Source organism: Bufo bufo, chromosome 4 (genome assembly GCF_905171765.1).
Source record: "Bufo bufo chromosome 4, aBufBuf1.1, whole genome shotgun sequence".
Taxonomy (NCBI): Eukaryota; Metazoa; Chordata; class Amphibia; order Anura; family Bufonidae; genus Bufo; species Bufo bufo.
This window is the reverse complement of record NC_053392.1, coordinates 54,868,104-54,887,196: the sequence shown is the minus strand read 5'-3', so window position 1 is coordinate 54,887,196 and position 19,093 is coordinate 54,868,104. Positions and strand designations below refer to the sequence as shown.

Genomic DNA, 19,093 nt, shown 5'->3' with positions numbered 1-19,093 from the left:
AAAACTTATAGGCCATACATGCTCCTATAGGATTCTGTATGTGTATATATATATATATATATATATATATATATATATATTTACATATACAGATATTAAATAAAAGCTCATTTGCATACTTTCTTTCCAGAATTCCAGAGGACCCTGTATGGCCTATAAACCTTCTCACACCGATTAGGTTCTTTCCATAAGGAGAGATAGTACCCCCCCCCCCCCAAATCCTGACCTAGGCCTCTCACCCAGATAAGACAGTATTATCTGCTCTGCACTGATGAGTAGAGATGTCCCGAACATAACATTTTCCGTTCGCGAACGGCGAACGCGAATTAACGCAAATGTTCGCGAACCGGGCGAACCGCCATAGACTTTAATAGGCAGGCGAATTTTAAAACCCACATGGACTCTTTCTGGCCACAATAGTGATGGAAAAGTTGTTTCAAGGGGACTAACACCTGGACTGTGGCATGCCGGAGGGGGATCCATGGCAAAACTCCCATGGAAAATTACGTAGTTGACGCAGAGTCGGGTTTTAATCCATAAAGGGCATAAATAACCTAACATTCCTAAATTGTTTGAAATAACGTGCTTTAAAACATCCGGTGTGTGTATACGATCAGGTATGATGTTGTATCGATCAGGTAGTGTAAGGGTTACGCCCGCTTCACAGCGACAGACCAAACTCTGACAGACCAAACTCCCCGTTTAACGCACCGCAAACAACCGCAAAGAGTTGTCAATAGTTGACACACTCATGACATAAATTTTATTCCTCTATGCGTCAATCTTGGTGTAGTGATGACTGTGCTCGTGCGCACGTTCGGGAGATTGCAGGCGATGGCGGTTTTTCAAAGCCTATGGTCGTGCTGAGGTAGTTCAGTGACAGTTAAGTGACCCAGAAAACAATGATTCTGCAGTGTGGGCCCATTGTTGGCCTAGTAGGCTTTAATGATCACCTTAGATAATCACAAAGAAAATTAATGTTTTTTCTATGAATAATTATCCAGCCGATCGCTTTTGATCTGTTCACAATGAAGCAACGACCTTATCATCTGGGGTGTGCCAACATTGCCAACACACTCATAGAGGTGATCGCTTCATTGTGATACACAAGCCCCTTCACCACAACAAGGTAATGATCACGAAGGGGAATTGACACAAGTATGTGCCTTTCTTTTTTTTTTTGCAGCCACAGTGCAGCACCAGAGGCCAGAAAAATTAGGCATGTACACATGCCAGAAAAATTAGGTATTGTTGCAGCCGCTGTAGCAGCGGCCGGAAAAATTTATGTTTTCCAGGCAGAAAGTGCCCTAAAACATTGCTGCTTGAACCCTAGTTGGTGGCGGAGAAGTCACGCAAGTCATCCGGCATGCAGAGATTAAATACAGCAGCGTGGGGACCATTTTTAGCCCAAGGCATCTCATCAGGCCTTTTTTAGTCAAATGCATCCAACACTGTCAGTCCCTTCGGGATCCATGCCTCATTCATCTTAATAAAGGTGAGGTAATCTAGACTTTTTTTTTACCTAGGCGACTTCTCTTCTCAGTGACAATACCCCCTGCTGCGCTGAAGGTCCTTTCTGACAGGACCCTATATGAGTGGAGGGCAGTGGGCACAGTACAGTGTCTGGGCCTGACACACACTGGCAGGCAACTGCTATTATATTACAGAGGAAAAATGTAATGAATTTTTTAACAGCAAGGTACTGTGCCACCCTATATGAGTGGTGGGCAAATGGCACAGTACAGTCTGTGGGCCTGACACTCACTGGCAGGCAACTGCAATTATATTACAGAGGAAAAATGTAATGACTTTTTTATCTGCAAGGTACTGTGCCACCCGATATGAGTGGTGGGCAGTGGGCACAGTACAGTCTGTGGGCCTGACACACACTGGCATGCAACTGCAATTATATTACAGAGGAAAAATTAAATGCATTTTTTAACAGCAAGGTACTGTGCCACCCTATATGAGTGGTGGGCAGTGGGCACAGTACAGTCTGTGGGCCTGACACACACTGGCAGGCAACTGCAATTATATTACAGAGGAAAAATTAAAATACTTTTTTATCTGCAAGGTCCTGTGCCACCCGATATGAGTGGTGGGCAGTAGGCACAGTACAGTCTGTGGGCCTGTGGCCTCTCACACACGGGCAGGCAACTGCAATATATATATATATAGAAAAAAAATAAAAGCAGACTGATGTACCAGCCCTAAAAAGGGCTTTTTGGGGTGCTGTCAGGACGCTGTCCTTACAGCAGATGAGTCTTTGAGGACTGGAGTGGACACAGAACACTGGCCTAGCTAACGCTTTCCTTATTAATCCAGCAGCAGCAGCAGCACTCTCCCTGCTCTAACTAACACTGCAGCTTCAGAATGAATCTAAGAGGGCTTCCGTCCTTGCTTTTTGATAGGAGGTTGGAGGGTCTGGGAGGGTATGCTGCTGATTGGCTGGAATGTGTCTGCTGACTGTGAGGTACAGGGTCAAAGTTTGCTCAATGATGACGTATAGGGGGCGGACCGAACATTTCATATGTTCGCCCGCCGCGGCGAACGCGAACAAGTGATTTTCGCCGGGAACTATTCGCCGGCGAATAGGTGCTGGCTCATTTAATATCTGAGTCATGTCTCAAGGACTATTTAAAGGGTCAAATGTTGGATAGCTGGTAATATATATGGTAATATATAAGAGTAAAGTCAGTAAGCCTAATTTATCATGTTTGCTCACTGTTTTTTTTTTTTTTAATACCACTTGTACAATTTTTTTTTTGCTTAAGTGATGTTTCTCTGCTTCCTTCTCCATTTTCCTGAAAAGGGACTGTGGCAAGGGTGGGGATAAAGGAGCTGGGCCAGTGACCCCACCACATTTATCTTCTTTTACGGCAGTAAAATGCCAACCAGGGCTGGCATAGATTTATCCCAAGGGTACACCTCATCACCAATTAGGCACAGTCTCCGGCCTATGCTGGTCTATGATAAATCAGGGTCAATGTTTTCGTCTACAGAAAAGGCAGCCATGCGGATTAGATGAAAGTTAGTGTTCTGTACGTTTTAGTATAAATCATTCACTGACCTGGTGGTGTACTTTGCTCCTCAGAGTAGAGTAGTCATTTCATCGACCAGTCTCCCACTTCTACAACTGCAGGATGGTATTTTCTCCCCTCACCCGTTCTGCAGTCTAATTCTTCCTTAGCTACACAATAGCACTGGACATCACTTCTGGCTGTCAGTGTTATTGTACAACCCCCCACCCCTCCCCCTCTCAAAGGAACACTGAGTCTCTGTCTCTGCTCCTAAGAGGCTGAAAATCCTGCTGGAAAGCTATTCTCTATTACTTCAACTATAGGAGCAAAAATAAAGTATACAAAATAGAAAGCCAGAAGTTCTATAACTTTATGGGCGGAAAAAGTAAAGTCTTGTAGCAGACATTCTGTCCTATATGATATCTGCAACAAGCAGCAAGTTTATGCATTTCAGGCATGAGACTCTTAATCATATTGCACAGTCATGTGGACATGTGTGTGGTTGTTTTAGGGTTTTTGGAGTAAATACATACCATGAATTTTAACAAGGTTTATTTGGAGACCGGCCTGTTTGTTAATGGACTTTCCTTATTTCGATAAAAATTGTCCATTCCTGGAGCACATGTTTTGGCTACTAAATTTGTGCGTTGGTCACATTTTCTATTTCATATCACTCTGTATGCTTCCAAAAAGGGTGAAAATAGTATATCAATTCCATTTTCATCCAAAGGTAGGGTGTAGGCAATGAAGTGGGTTATTATTTCACTTTACAGACTGTTGCTGTACCATAACGAGCGCCAACAGACACAATACAAAGCTGATCGGCACTTGTTTTATCTGAAAAGTGCGATCATTCATCCCCCATACAGTTTGCATATTGTCGGCAGCACATCCACTTCCTACCTGGAGAGATGTGGTGCCAAACAATAATTTTTTTTTTATGTTCCATAAACATCCAATCAGCTGTCACACACGTTTTTATGTGTTTTTTTGACTGATCTGTGGAGTTTTAGATACAGTAGGATGATGATCGGCCAAAGGAACATTTCTATATATAAATAAAGCATATATAATGCTTCATTTTGTAAAAGAAGATACACAATTGTTCAAGTGGCTGATGTTCAATTACGTAGGGTCCCCAGGACTACGAGTGATCGTAAGCATTGCATCCTCCATAGCTACACTACAGTATTATAATAAAACTTTGATCCTCCTCTTTCATTAAATGTATGTTTAAATTTTTTTGGCCTTTCTAAAATTCTATTCTTCTTCTTATCAATGTTGAATTAAAGCTGCTTACCAGGGTGTCTTGTGACTCTTCTCTCCTCTGCTCTTCTGCAGTGAACTGCCTGCCGACAAACACTAAGAAAATATATAACCCACCTGCTGACCTCGCCTGGTGAAATCTGAGAAGGTCTGTAAAGATGTATGACAACGGAGCGAGGCGCAGATGTAGCGCAGTGAAAATTGACTGGAAGGGGGAAGTGTCCAGACAGGTCAGGGTTAATGTGGTTAGGAAAGGGGTAGTGTTTCTGGGGGAGGGTCTGTGGGGGTGGCAGGGGGTTCGCGCGCCGTATATAGGCTGGGGTTAGGGGCGGGATCGGCACCAGTGTCCGTTGCGCCTAGGCGAGTTGGTTGTGTGCGGGATAGTGTAGTGATATGGCGTCTCTGGAAGATTTGATGGCGGCGGTGCGGGCAGCGGCCGAACAGCATGGTTCGGCTTGGCTGGTGAGTAGTTTGCAGGCTGCAGTGGGGGCCCCTAGTGTGCCTCCGGTCGCGGCAGGGGGGAGGTTGAGGGCTAGGAGATCGGTGCCGCCTGAACGTCTGAGCCCGGAGGCGACCCCTCGGGCTCGGCGGCGTTTGAGGAGCCCTCCTGGGGACCCTCCGATGCGATCGGCTGGGGTGGCAAGTGTTTCTGCCAGCCGGCGCAGCGGGAGGAATTCTGCGCAGCATAGTGCGCTTGCGGTGGAGGCGAGGGTGAGTGCCCAGCGGGTGTCCCGTTCCCGGCGGGGGGGGGGGGGGGGGCGCGCGGCGGTGCTATGTATCGGCGCGGTATGCGGGGGGGCGGCCGGGCTGATATTGAGACCGGCAGCGATGGAGGTGGCCGGCCTGATGCGGCTTCACTGATGGCTGGTGAGGGCCTTGTGGTCGGCGGATCTAGCAGGGAGCAGCGGGCAGCGCAGCGGTCTGTAAGTGTGACCGGCAGCAGCAGAGAGGGCAGACATGCGGACGCGGCCTCACTTACCTCCGGTGGTGGCCTGGCAGCTGGGGGTGATTCCAGGAGCAGGAGAGCAGCGTCACGGTCCAGGTCTGAGGGACGGCGGCAGTCTTCTGAAGTGCAGTCTCGTCTGGATGGTTCGGGATCGGCGCCACCTGCTGGTAGGTCTGTGGTATCAGGCAGCAGTGAGAGGAATGAGGAGATGTCGCCACCTGCTGGTCGGTCCTCGACACCAGGCAGACGGCTGAGGAGTGCTTCTATGTCGCCACCTGCTGGTCGATCCTTAGTACCAGGCAGTGGTCTAAGGAGTGATGCAATGCTGCCACCTGCTGGTCGGTCCTCTGTACCAGGCAGAAGTTCGCTGAGTGATGCGCTGGCCGGGGGACTGGACTTTGTTTCACCCACGGTGCAGCACGCTAACGAATTTTTCGCAGGATCGCAAGTTGCGGCTCGCAGCGGACAGGCTGCGGAGCTTGGGCGGGATGTCCTTGGTTCGAGAGTTTCGCAGCGGCCACTGGACGGTGGGTCGGCACGCAGGGAATTGGCGCCTACGCAGCCACGCCACGTGGATTCTGGCGGGGGTTTCTCAGCCGATCAGTCTTTGGAGGAAGGAGAAGTCAGCCAGGAAGCGTGGGAGATCGGAGGTCGGATGGATGATGCGGACGGCGCAGGTCCCTCGACGTCTAGGTCTTCGGCTGGGTCGATGCAGAGAGGAACATCGGTGAGGTCGGCGGCTGCTGGGAGGATGCCCCAGGGACAGCCAGGTGAGAGGACGTCGTGTCAGGTTCCTGGTGTGGGGGGTGGGACTTCGTTGCCAGGGGAGGAGGGGTTGGCTCACGAATTGTTGACGGGTATGTGGTCGTTATTGTCGCGGTGGAAGACCGGGGCGGTGTCGTCCCCAGCCGCCGTTTGGGCTGCTGCGCCGGCGGTTGGGGAGGGGGTGCGTTTAAGTGGGGCTGGAGTGGGTGACACCCCTGTCATGGGAGCAGGGTCGGCGGTGGTTGAGGCCGCCGGGAGTGGAGGTGGTAAAGGGGCTGCCGTGGACGAGGTTCGGTTAGCGGATGCTGCAAAAGGGGAGGTATATGTGTGCTTTGAGGGGCCGTTGGGGGCTCATTTGAAGAGTGAGGTCAGGGAGAAGATTTGGAAGGACGAGTATGTCGAGATATTCTCGTTACTTCCGTTGGACAAATTTAATTTGGATAGGGGTAAGCCGGACGAGAGTAAAAAGGAGGAGGAGGAGAAGCGGAGGTACAGGCTGATTCCGCGTACATTTTTTAATTGGCTGCAGGCTTTTGCTATTTTCGCCAGTGTGGTGGGGGAAAAGGCGCCTGAACACTGTTCGGCCCTTTTTTGCTATATGGACGCCATAGGGGAGGCGTATCGTACATATGGTGGGGTGGCGTGGCTCAGGTACGATGAGCAGTTTCGCCAGAGGAAGGCGGTTAGGCCTAGTATTCGTTGGGACCATAAGGACATTGGTCTGTGGATGCGGTTGATGGCGGCGCCAAAAGGGGTTAGCCAGCCCTTTCGTGGGGCGGCCGGGGGTCCCTCGGCGTCCGATGCGGCTGGAGGGAGCAAAAGGGGATGTTGCTGGCAGTTCAATGAAGGACACTGCAAGTATCTTTCGGAGTGCCGTTTCAAGCATGAGTGTTCCGGTTGTGGGGGAGCCCATAGTTTTGCGCGGTGTTTCAAGCGCGGTAGGGGGAGGGGATTGGAGGTTACGCAGAAGAGGGGTGACCCCGGTGAGGGTGGACGTGATGGAGCCGTTTCTAGAGAACTATCCAAATAGGGAGGCGGCGGCAGTGTTATTGGCCGGTTTTCGGGACGGTTTTCGGATTCCGTGCACAGCAGTGGGTTCGGTGGTTGCGGCGCGTAATTTGGCTTCCGCGTTGCAGCGTCCTGAGGTTGTGTCTGATAAGATTGCGAAAGAGGTGGATGCTGGTAGGGTGGTAGGCCCCTTTGTGGAGTGTCCATTGCCGGATTTGTGGGTTTCGCCTTTGGGATTAGTTCCTAAGAAGGAACCTAACAAATTTCGGCTCATTCACAACTTGTCTTACCCGGCTGGGGGTTCCGTGAATGACGGCATTGATGAGGTTTTGTGCTCCGTGTCGTATACGTCGTTTGACGAGGCGATTAGGTGGGTGCGGCGTTTTGGGCAAGGGACATTGTTAGCTAAGACGGATATTGAGGCGGCGTTTCGCCTGTTGCCAATTCATCCCGATAGTTTTCGTTTACTGGGTTTTAAGTGGGAAGGGCGGTTTTTTGTGGATTGTTGCTTACCCATGGGGTGTGCGATTTCGTGTTCGTTGTTTGAAATGTTTAGTTCTTTTTTGGAGTGGGTAGTGCGGCGAGAGGCGGGATGGAGTTCTGTGTTGCATTACCTGGACGACTTTCTGTTTTTGGGCCCGGCTGGGTCAAGGGTGTGCTCAGTGTTGTTGCATACCATGGAGCGGGTGGCGGGGAGATTTGGGGTTCCGTTAGCGAAGGAGAAGACGGAGGGTCCATCTACAACTGTGAAGTTTTTGGGGATCGTGATTGATAGCGTGGCTATGGAGTGTAGGCTGCCCGAGGATAAGGTGGTTGATTTGTGTAGTGAGGTGGGTTTTTTGCGTAAGACGAGGAAGGTGCAGCTCAGGCGGGTACAGTCGGTTTTGGGTAAATTGAACTTTGCCTGTAGGATTTTGCCCATGGGGCGAGTTTTTTGTAGGCGTCTGTCCAGAGCCACGGCGGGTGTGAAAGCTCCCTTTCATTTTGTGCGGTTGGGGGGTGAGGTGCGTGCGGATTTGGAAGTGTGGGAGCGTTTTTTGAAGGAATTTAACGGTCGTTCGGTTTGGATGGAGGCGCCCATTTCTAATGTGGATTTGGAATTGTTCACGGACGCGTCGGGGGCATGTGGTTATGGGGCTTTTTGTCAGGGGCAATGGAGTGCGGGGGCTTGGCCGGAGGAATGGAGGGTTGCTGGCTTGCTTGGGAACCTGGCTCTGTTGGAGTTGTTCCCTATAGTTTTAGCCACTGAGTTGTGGGGTGAGTTGTTGAGGAACAAACGGGTGCGTTTTTGTTGTGACAATTTGGGGGTGGTGCAGGCGGTGAATAGTCAGTCGGCCAATTCCCCACCAGTGGTGCGGTTGCTTCGGCACCTGGTTCTGAACGGTTTGAGGTTGAATGCGTGTTTTGTGGCGGTGCATGTTCCAGGTGTTGATAATTGCATAGCTGACGCTCTTTCTCGTTTCCAGTGGGATCGTTTTCGCAGTCTGGTTCCGGGCGCGGAAGTGACGGGTCTGTCGTGTCCTCAGTGGCTCTGGAGCGTGGCCTTGGGGTCTCGTTAGACCTGATTCAGCGGTCCGTGAGTAGCAGTACGTGGTCGGCTTATTCTTCTGTGTGGTCTCAGTGGGAACGTTTGATGGAGCAGGTGGGGGGGTGCGAAGGGGTTGAGGATTTTCTTTCGTTGTTGGTGTATTTTGTGGGTGTGTCGTTTAGTGCAGGTTTGTCGTTCTCGGCGGCGGCAAAAAGGGTGGCGGCGGTGGCCTTTTGGTTAAAGTTGCGGGGTTTGGCGGATGTTTCCAGAAGTTTTTTGGTGCGGCAGGCTTTGAAGGGGTATCGTCGTAGTGGGGTTCGAAAAGATGTCCGTCGCCCGGTTTCTTTTCAGGTGTTGCAGTCGTTGTGGGACCGGGCGGAGGCGGTGTGCAAGTCCTGGTATGAGTTGTGTTTGTTTAGGGCGGCGTTTTCTTTGGCTTTCTTTGGGGCTTTTCGGGTCTCGGAGCTGGTGGCTAACAATCGAGTGAGTGGCGGTGGTTTGCTGCGGGAGGATGTGAGTGTTGGTGAAGATGGATTGCGGTGCAGGTTGCGTAGGTCCAAGACGGACCAGGTGGGTAAAGGGGTGTGCATTTGGTTGCGGCCGCTGCTGGGGTCAGTGTTGTGCCCTGTGCGGTGTTTGGAGGTTTTTCTGGCGGTCCGGCCGGAAGGGCCGGCTTCGTTGCTGGTTCATATGGACGGTTCGGCCTTGTCTCGTTATCAATTCGTTGCGGTTTTTCGGAAATGTTTGACAGCAGCGGGTTATGCGGCAAGTGAGTTTGCGTCTCATTCATTTCGTATTGGGGCGGCGACTGAAGCTGCCAGATGGGGTTTGGGGGACGAGGCCATTAGGAGGATTGGCAGGTGGGAGTCTGCTTGCTTTCGTTCCTATATTCGTCCTCATATGTTATAAAGTCGGTGGGTGGAGTGTGTGTGTTAATTTTATTTAATTTGTTATTGTAGGTTGGGGTGCTAATTTCTTTTGTTTGTTTTCAGGATCGTCTTCTTCTTGTTTGGCCTGGATTTTAGGCCATTCTTATGTGTATTGGGGAGCGTTGAGAGCAGACGTGCGGAGGAACGGACGGCAGTTAGGTTTCCGGCCGGAGGACTTGCAGGTCCGGTGGATTGGCGTGCGGGGTATGCTGTGGGGGCGTGTTTTACCTGTATTCCATGAATATGCTTCCCTGGACAGGTGTCCTGACATTGTGGTTCTGCATGTGGGCGGGAACGATTTGGGGGTTCGTCGCTCGAGGGATGTCATTCGGGATGTTAAGTTGGATTTGCTGCGTTTGACTGAGGAGTTCCCGGATTTGTTGGTGGTATGGTCTGACGTGGTGGCGAGGAGTGCGTGGCGTTTTGCGAGGTCAGTAGAGCGTATCAACAAGGCTCGTGCGAAGGTGAACAAGGAGGTGGGGCGCTTTGTGCGGCGGCAGGGCGGTTTTGTGGTACGTCACCGGGAATTGGAGGTTGCGTCACCTCAATTCCTCAGGGCTGATGGGGTTCATCTTAACGAGATTGGGATGGACTTGTGGGCGCTGGGGCTTCAGGAGGGTTTGGAGACAGCGTTCAGGGTTTGGCGGGACGTCCATAGGTGAGGTGTCTCCTATGTGCGTCTGTGGCTGGTTAACGGGGGGTCCTGGAAGGCAATTCTACGTTTTATTAGGTGCATGACACGTTGGAGCGTGCATCTTATGTGGTTTGGTAAGCTGGAAGCTGGGGGGCTCCTGTTGGGCTAAAAGGCCTACAGGGGTAGAGGAAGATATGGATTCTGGAGGATTCGGTGCCCTTGGGTCGGAGAGTGCGGCCGAGGGTAAAAGGATAAGATGTGAGGAGTGAAGATAGCAGCTTGCTTGGGTTGCCTTCTAGGATCCTTCCGCAAAGTGATTGTTGGGACATTGTACTGTTGATGTTTGCATATATGTATATCTCATGTTTGCATTATAATGATGTTGGATTAAAATATTGTTATTTAATAAACGGCTGCTATGGCCTTTCCACCAAGAATTCAGGTTTTGTGTGCTTACTGGGGAAAGGGGGAAGTGGTTGGTGGGAATGGGTCTGGAAATGATCTTACCTCCTTAAGTCAGTATGACAACGGAGCGAGGCGCAGATGTAGCGCAGTGAAAATTGACTGGAAGGGGGAAGTGTCCAGACAGGTCAGGGTTAATGTGGTTAGGAAAGGGGTAGTGTTTCTGGGGGAGGGTCTGTGGGGGTGGCAGGGGGTTCGCGCGCCGTATATAGGCTGGGGTTAGGGGCGGGATCGGCACCAGTGTCCGTTGCGCCTAGGCGAGTTGCCCACCCACCCGCCCTGTTTTAAGTTGTTTTGGGGGGATTTTTTCATGTCATAGCAGGGGGCTGGTTAACGGGGGGTCCTGGAAGGCAATTCTACGTTTTATTAGGTGCATGACACGTTGGAGCGTGCATCTTATGTGGTTTGGTAAGCTGGAAGCTGGGGGGCTCCTGTTGGGCTAAAAGGCCTACAGGGGTAGAGGAAGATATGGATTCTGGAGGATTCGGTGCCCTTGGGTCGGAGAGTGCGGCCGAGGGTAAAAGGATAAGATGTGAGGAGTGAAGATAGCAGCTTGCTTGGGTTGCCTTCTAGGATCCTTCCGCAAAGTGATTGTTGGGACATTGTACTGTTGATGTTTGCATATATGTATATCTCATGTTTGCATTATAATGATGTTGGATTAAAATATTGTTATTTAATAAACGGCTGCTATGGCCTTTCCACCAAGAATTCAGGTTTTGTGTGCTTACTGGGGAAAGGGGGAAGTGGTTGGTGGGAATGGGTCTGGAAATGATCTTACCTCCTTAAGTCATGCAAAACTTCTCTGACTAGCAATAAACATAAAGCAGATTTTACCCGAGCAACTACTGACCCATTATTAAGTAATAAGCAGCCATACAATGGTTAAACAGGTGACATAAAATGTTATGGAGGATGGAAGTTCAGGAGTATCTGCATTTTGTATTTATTTATTTTTACTTTTTTTTTGCAAATAGATATAATAATGAAAAATAAAAGTAGTACTTGTGCCATGTATTCAAAGTGCAGTTTCTGGCACCAGTAAAGTAGGTATAAAGGCAGATTGTATGGCTAAGACCTAGCATTTGTGGGTATAAGTGTCCATTGTCAGGTCTAGACTTGAATTGTAACTGGTCTAGTAGTCTTGGGTGATGAGTGTCTGGACCATAGTTCCTCACCTTACAGCAGTGTCAGTAATATAGCTGTCAGCTATTCAACTCCCCCTCCTACTAAAAGGTGAGGAACAGAATGGTTAGTAGGGGCTTAGGTATAGTGTAGGCAGGGGAAGTGGCTGCTATCTGGCCCAAACTCATAAGGGGCCCGGGACAAGGACTGAATTTTTTTTATATATATATATATATATATTTTATTTATTTTTTTTGGGGGGGGGGGCAGCAATACTGTAGTGCAGCACAAAATACTGTCCCAGCAGTTCCAAATACACAGTACAGCACAAACTACTTCCCCAGCAGAACCAAACACAGTGCGGCACAAAGTACTGCCCCAGCAGAACCAAACACACAGTGTGTAATGACCCAGAGTGCCATTACCACTTTTGCACCCCTCTACTGTCTCCTATGGTTAACCTAATTATTGCAGGACAGTCACACTGTGCATATCTATTTATTGTAACTGTTATGTTTACATGTAATATGCCTGGTTCAACAGCAGATGGCAGCAAACACGGCAGAGCTACAGTTAGGTATAATGGAGCTTTCCATCCAATTCCAACCCCCCTTCCCCCCTCTGTGGAAGAGTGGGCGAGTCCCATTTCCTGCAGGAAGAGTGGGGACCAGTTTAGTTAGACTAGCTTACCCCCTGCTAGGGGAAGGAAGCAGGTGCACATCCCGACTTGATGTGCCTTGCCCAGGCCAGCTGGAGCACCTTCAGCTCAGCTGGACATGGAGGCAGAAGCTTGGAGCCTGTGAAGCCAGGAAGTATAGTTCCCTGGACAAACCTATAGCCATACTGCAAGAGAGAAGTGGCAGCATCCTGTAGAAGCAAAGATTCTACTTAAGCTTGTCCGCACAGCAGAGCCAGAGAGCAACAGATGTAGCAGAGAGGAGTTTGCCTGCCAGTTTACATGCTACCGCCTGCTGGGAACCAAGACAAAGTCTGTAAATCGTTTGGAGAAACATTTAATGAAAGTAAAGCTGTTATCAACTTCATCACAAAGTCTGGACTCAATTTATTTCTTCATCCCCTTCATCAACAATCCCCCTTTCCATTGCTTTTGAGCCAACTCCTGGGGTCCAGCGTATCCAGGTAGGAGCACTGTGACACGTGCACAAAACATTAAGGGACATTATAGGTCACCCTACACCACTCCGCCATTCCTATACCTGGGTACCAACACCATTCATTAAAGGGACTCTGTCCCGTTGTTGCTTCACTGCAACTGGCGTCACAAAACACATCTCATCTTAAAGGGACCCCTTGCGGACTACGCCTCTGTTGCAAGTGCAGCACAATATACTGCCCCAGCAGAACCAAATACACAGTGTGGCACAAAATACTTCCTCATCCGAACCAAACCACAGTGCAGCACAAAATACTGCCCCAGCAGGACCAACCAGAGGTGCAGCACTCTGAAGACAGAAATACAGTTGATTTCAGGATGGAACTTTCTTCTGCCAGCCAGGTGCATGTACCAGATGCTCCTGGTATTAATATAGAGAGCATCAGATCACTATATGCCCACTGGCAGCCATGAGGAGGACTTGGGCAGCACCTGGACATCTGCCCACCGGGACATTTCCCTGTAAGGTCTATGGCCAGGCCAAAAAACAGGGCCTAAATGATGGATATTGGAGGCTAAAGTTGAGATTGTTAGAGAATGAAGAGCAATGTACTGCACAAGTCATGGAATTCCTGCTGCCAAACCCCATAAATTAAGGCCTCTTTCACACTTGCGTTGTCCGGATCCGGCGTGTACTCCATTTGCCGGAGGTGCCCGCCGGATCCGTAACACCACAAGTGAACTGAAAGCATTTGAAGACGGATCCATCTTCAAAATGCGTTCAGTGTTATTATGGCACCCAGGACTATTAAAGTCCTGGTTGCCATAGTAGTAGTGGGGAGCGGGGGAGCAGTATACTTACAGTCCGTGCGGCTCCCGGGGTGCTCCAGAATGACGTCAGATGCGATCACGTCATCCATGCGCGTGGGGCGCCCTGACGTCATTCTGGAGCGCCCCGGGAGCCGCACGGATGGTAAGTATACTGCTCCCCCGCTCCCCACTACACTTTACCATGGCAAACAGGACTTTAGTGTCCTGGGAGCCATGGTAACCATTCAGAAAAAGCTAAACGTCGGATCCGGTAATGCGCCGAAACGACGTTTAGCTTAAGGCCGGATCCGGATTAAGGCCTTTCAATGGGCATTAATTCCGGATCCGGCCTTGCGGCAAGTGTTCAGGATTTTTGACCGGAGCAAAAAGCGCAGCATGCTGCGGTATTTTCTCCGGCCAAAAAACGTTCCGTTCCGGAACTGAAGACATCATGATGCATCCTGAACGGATTTCTCTCCATTCAGAATGCATGGGGATAATCCTGATCAGGATTCTTCCGGCATAGAGCCCCGACGACGGAACTCTGTGCCGGAACACAACAACGCAAGTGTGAAAGAGCCCTTAATTGGACAGGTAATTCCAGATTTTCCTTGTAAAGTCTCCTGCAGGGAAAGTAAACAAATAGAAACTTGAGTTGAAAGTGATTTGCTAACCAGGGCAGGGGTCATGAGCCGCTATCATATTACAGCATATCTGTATTCTATCCTATTAGCCCAAAGGACACAAAAGGTATTGGGCCCTTTCTCTAAAATGCATGTAGACATAGTTAATACAATGCTCTTACTAATGTACTGTGATTGTCCACATTGCCTCATTTGCTGGTTTGATACATTTTTCCATCACATTATACACGGCTCGTTTCCAATGGTTACAACTAGAGATAAGTGAAGATTTACAAAGATATTTTACAAAGAAATTTGCTTTGTGACGAATTACTTCATTTGTAAGTAGGGAACGGCGATTGTGCATTGTACCCCTCAGATGCCGTGCTCATCGCTGATGATCGCGGCATCTAACATTAATATTAAGGTCTATATTAAAAAAAAAATAAATAAATCATACTTACTTCATCCATTTGATCGTGAAGAGCCCGCAGCCGCCATCTTGATTAAAGATCCAGCGTGAATTCTCACGCGACGCGTGATGATGTCATCATGTCTGCCAGCGTGGGGATGTCATACGTCACCGCGCACAAGATTTTACACAGGATCTTCACACTTAAACGGTTGAGGTAAGTACAATTTTTTTTACCTCATTTTACCATAAAGCACGGCTTTGCGGCGAATCAAATTTTTCCTGAAATTCGGATCAAAGTCCACTTTGGACTTTTCGATTCGCTCAACACTACAAACACAACACCAAAACATCTACTTTGGGGTAAATTTGCACCACACCCCTTTCCTGCAAGTCGTCCCCTTTCTGGGATTTTTGGCTCCTCTTCTCGGGGCAGATGTTGTTGAGAGACATCACCTAACCTTACGATCGAATAGGGTATTTGTGAATCATGCTTGAAGATCTTGGGCACTTGGAAGGACCTTCTAGTGCAGGGGTAGGCAACAGCTGGAGAGCCGAAGGTTGCTGACCCCTGTTCTAGTGCTTTCATGGACCAGTCCAGCTCAACTTAATTACCTCTGGCCATCACGTCTTTGTTAATGAGTAGCTGCCACTTCTCATGACTGGTTTTAGAAACTATATATATTGGAGGGCACTCAATCAAATTCATTATTTATGTACAAATATGTTTTTATTATCAAATACATGTATAAAATAAAACTAAAAAAAAATTAAAAAAATTATGTTAATAGAAATAAAAAAACTGAAATGGAGATACTAATAAATTATTACCAATACATATATCTACAGTGGATTTGCACCATCATAGCATATACGCTATTGCTAACCTTGATTGTGAGGCTGCAAACCAACACTATACAGGGACAGTGCTCAGCCCACTATGATATACAGTGGATATAAAAAGTCTACACACCCCTGTTAAAATGTCAGGTTTCTGTGCTGTAAAAAAAATGAGACAAAGATAAATCATTTCAGAACTTTTTCCACCTTTAATGTGACCTATAAACTGTACAACTCAATTGAAAAACAAACTGAAATCTTTTAGGTGGAGGGAAGAAAACAAAACAAAAAAAATAATAATGTGGGGGATGTAGCTGTGTTCAGAATTAAGCAATCACATTCAAAATCCTGTTATATAGGGTCAGCATACACCTGCCATCATTTAAAGTGCCTCTGATTAACCCAAAATAAAGTTTAGCTGCTCTAGTTGGCCTTTCCTGAAATTTTCTTAGTCGTATCCCACAGCAAAAGCCATGGTCCATAGAGAGCTTCCAAAGCATCAGAGGGATCTCATTGTTAAAAGGCATCAGTCAGGAGAAGGGTACAAAAGAATTTCCAATGCATTAGATCTACCATGGGACACAGTGAAGACAGTCATCATCAAGTGGAGAAAATATGGCACAACAGTGACATTACCAAGAACTAGACGTCCCTCCAAAATTGATGAAAAGACGAAAAGAAAACTGGTCTGGGAGGCTACCAAGAGGCCTACAGCAACATTAAAGGAGCTGCAGGAATATCTGGCAAGTACTGGCTGTGTGATACATGTGACAATAATCTCCCGTATTCTTCATATGTCTGGGCTATGGGGTAGAGTGGCAAGACGAAAGCCTTTTCTTACGAAGAAAAACAATCTAAGAAAAAAATATAAGGGGTTGGGTCAGCACAACCTGCCTGTAGGTGCAGATCGCTATGGCGAAATACATATACAATGTACATTGCACACCTGACCAGTTAATCTGTCCTTGAGGCTGGTTTTAAAGTCAGTATAAAACTGAGTCTGCTTGTATAAAACCTACCATTAGCCATCTGGCTCCAGGAGAAGTATATGGTGGGTTCAGCGTGCATGTTGGTACTTGCATCCCTGGATCCGATGAAAGCTGTAATGGCACCGGACGGGGTTACAAGCAAAGTGTACTTGGCTTGCATGCTGACCTGCATTCCCTGGATTTTGTGTGGCTGTCATGGCCCATGAACAGGTAGGAACAAGAGTTAGGGACCACTCATGAGACAGCCTTGACGCGGTGAGTGGCTTACTATGCTTTGGCCAAAATATAAACCAATGTCTCATCCAGCATGGAGGGCAGAGTGCTGGATGTAGTGTGCGATCACATTTGCATTTTCCGTTTGTATATGTATTTCGCCATAGCGATCTGCACCTACAGGCAGGTTGTGCTGACCCAACCCCTTATATTTTTTTCTTTGTAGTATATATTGGAGGCGTGGCGATCTCCTTGGAGTCATTGCACACCTGACCAGTTAATCTGTCCTTGAGGCTGGTTTTAAAGTCAGTATAAAACTGAGTCTGCTTGTATAAAACCTACCATTAGCCATCTGGCTCCAGGAGAAGTATATGGTGGGTTCAGCGTGCATGTTGGTACTTGCATCCCTGGATCCGATGAAAGCTGTAATGGCACCGGACGGGGTTACAAGCAAAGTGTACTTGGCTTGCATGCTGACCTGCATTCCCTGGATTTTGTGTGGCTGTCATGGCCCATGAACAGGTAGGAACAAGAGTTAGGGACCACTCATGAGACAGCCTTGACGCGGTGAGTGGCTTACTATGCTTTGGCCAAAATATAAACCAATGTCTCATCCAGCATGGAGGGCAGAGTGCTGGATGTAGTGTGCGATCACATTTGCAAAAACAATCTAAGCCAGGCTACATTTTGCAAAAACACATCTGAAGTCTCCCAAAAGCATGTGGGAAAAGGTGTTATGGCCTGATGAAACCAAGGTTGAATTTTTTGACCATAATTCCAAAAGATATGTTTGGCGCAAAAACAACACTGCACATCACCAAAAGAACACCATACCCACAGTGAAGCAAGCATCATGCCAAGGGGCTGTTTTTCTTCAGCTGGAACTGGGGCCTTAGTTAAGCTAGAGGGAATTATGAACAGTTCCAGATACCAGTCAATATTAGCACAAAACCTTCAGGCTTCTGCTAGAAAGCTGAACATGAAGAGGAACTTCATCTTTCAGCATGACAACAACCCAAAGCATACATCCAAATCAACAAAGGAATGGCTTCACCAGAAGAAGATGAAAGTTTTGGAATGGCCCAGTCAGAGCCCAGACCTGAATCCGATTGAAAATCTGTGGGGTGATCTGAAGAGGGCTGTGCATAGAAGATGCCCTCGCAATCTGACAGATTTGGAGCTTTTTTGCAAAGAAGAGTGGGCAAATCTTGCCAAGCCAAAATGTGCCATGCTAATAGACTCATACCTAAAAAGACTGAGTGCAGTAATAAAATCAAAAGGTGCTTCAACAAAGTATTAGTTTAAGGGTGTGCACACTTATGCAACCACATTGTTTTATTTTTATATTTTTTCTTCCCTCTACCTAAAAGATTTCAGTTTGTTTTTCAAATGAGTTGTACAGTTTATAGGTCACCTTAAAAAGTGGAAAAAGTTCTGAAATTATTTATCTTTGTCTCATTTTTTTACATCACAGAAACCTGACATTTTAAAAGGGGTGTGTAGACTTTTTATATCTACTGTATATCATAGTGGGCTGAGGACTGACCCTGTATAGTGTTGGATTGCAGCCTCACAATCAAGGTTAGCAATAGCGTATATGCTATGATGGTGCAAATATACAGACAGAAGAAGGGCGCAGGAGTGGTAATACCACTAGGGGCGTTACATATGTGGTGCTGTGCCTCTGTGATACCTGCTAGAAGTTTATAAATGGATTGCCGACTGCCTGTTACTAGGTGGAGGTGCGTCCCTGCACAATCTGCCACTGACAGCCCTGGTAAGATGGTGTCAGCCTGTGCAGGCACACAGAGGAACAGCACAGGACAGAGTCATTCAAAGAGGTGCACTAGAATGATCTTATCAATATGGAATACAATTATTCGCTAAATCAGACACAAGTATCTTCCATCTATTATGTCACATCCTATCGGGACCTGTTCAGCTACTCCTGAGTTGGTAACATGACTAAAGTTTACACACATTTGACCGCTATGTCCATGTAGATAATAACCTGCATGATTTACCTTTCCTCCAGCGAGATTAACCCACAATGACTTCCTACTACTAATCTTGTCTCACCCTTCCTCTACAAGCAGAAGAATCTAACCTTTTACCTGTCTGCATTATGTAACACGTGGTCCCTCCTCATTGCATTGTGTAATACAACCTACCCCTCCTCATCACAAGGTTTCTCTTCTGCTGATGGTGTAATATTACTACTGCAGGCTTTTTCACAGGAGAAACAACTTGCAAACCTGTAAATTATGACTAAGCATTTTGTTTTTCAAATGAATGTTCATGATTTTATTGTACAGGGTGGGCCATTTATATGGATACACCTTATTAAAATGGGAATGGTTGGTGATATTAACTTCCTGTTTGTGGCACATAAGTATATGTGAGGAGGGA

The 19,093-nt window shown here is 47.8% G+C and overlaps 1 protein-coding gene across 1 annotated transcript in view; it reads right to left on the bottom strand.

The window, feature by feature from the left end:
• LOC120997249 (cytochrome P450 2K6-like) overlaps nucleotides 1-18,801 on the bottom strand; it is a 56,667-nt gene extending 37,866 nt beyond the window's left edge. The window contains exon 1 of the mRNA XM_040427255.1: nucleotides 18,709-18,801. The gene's annotated coding sequence lies outside the window, so the exon portion shown is untranslated. The remainder of the gene's footprint in view (nucleotides 1-18,708) is intronic.
• Between the last annotated feature and the right edge of the window lie 292 nt (nucleotides 18,802-19,093).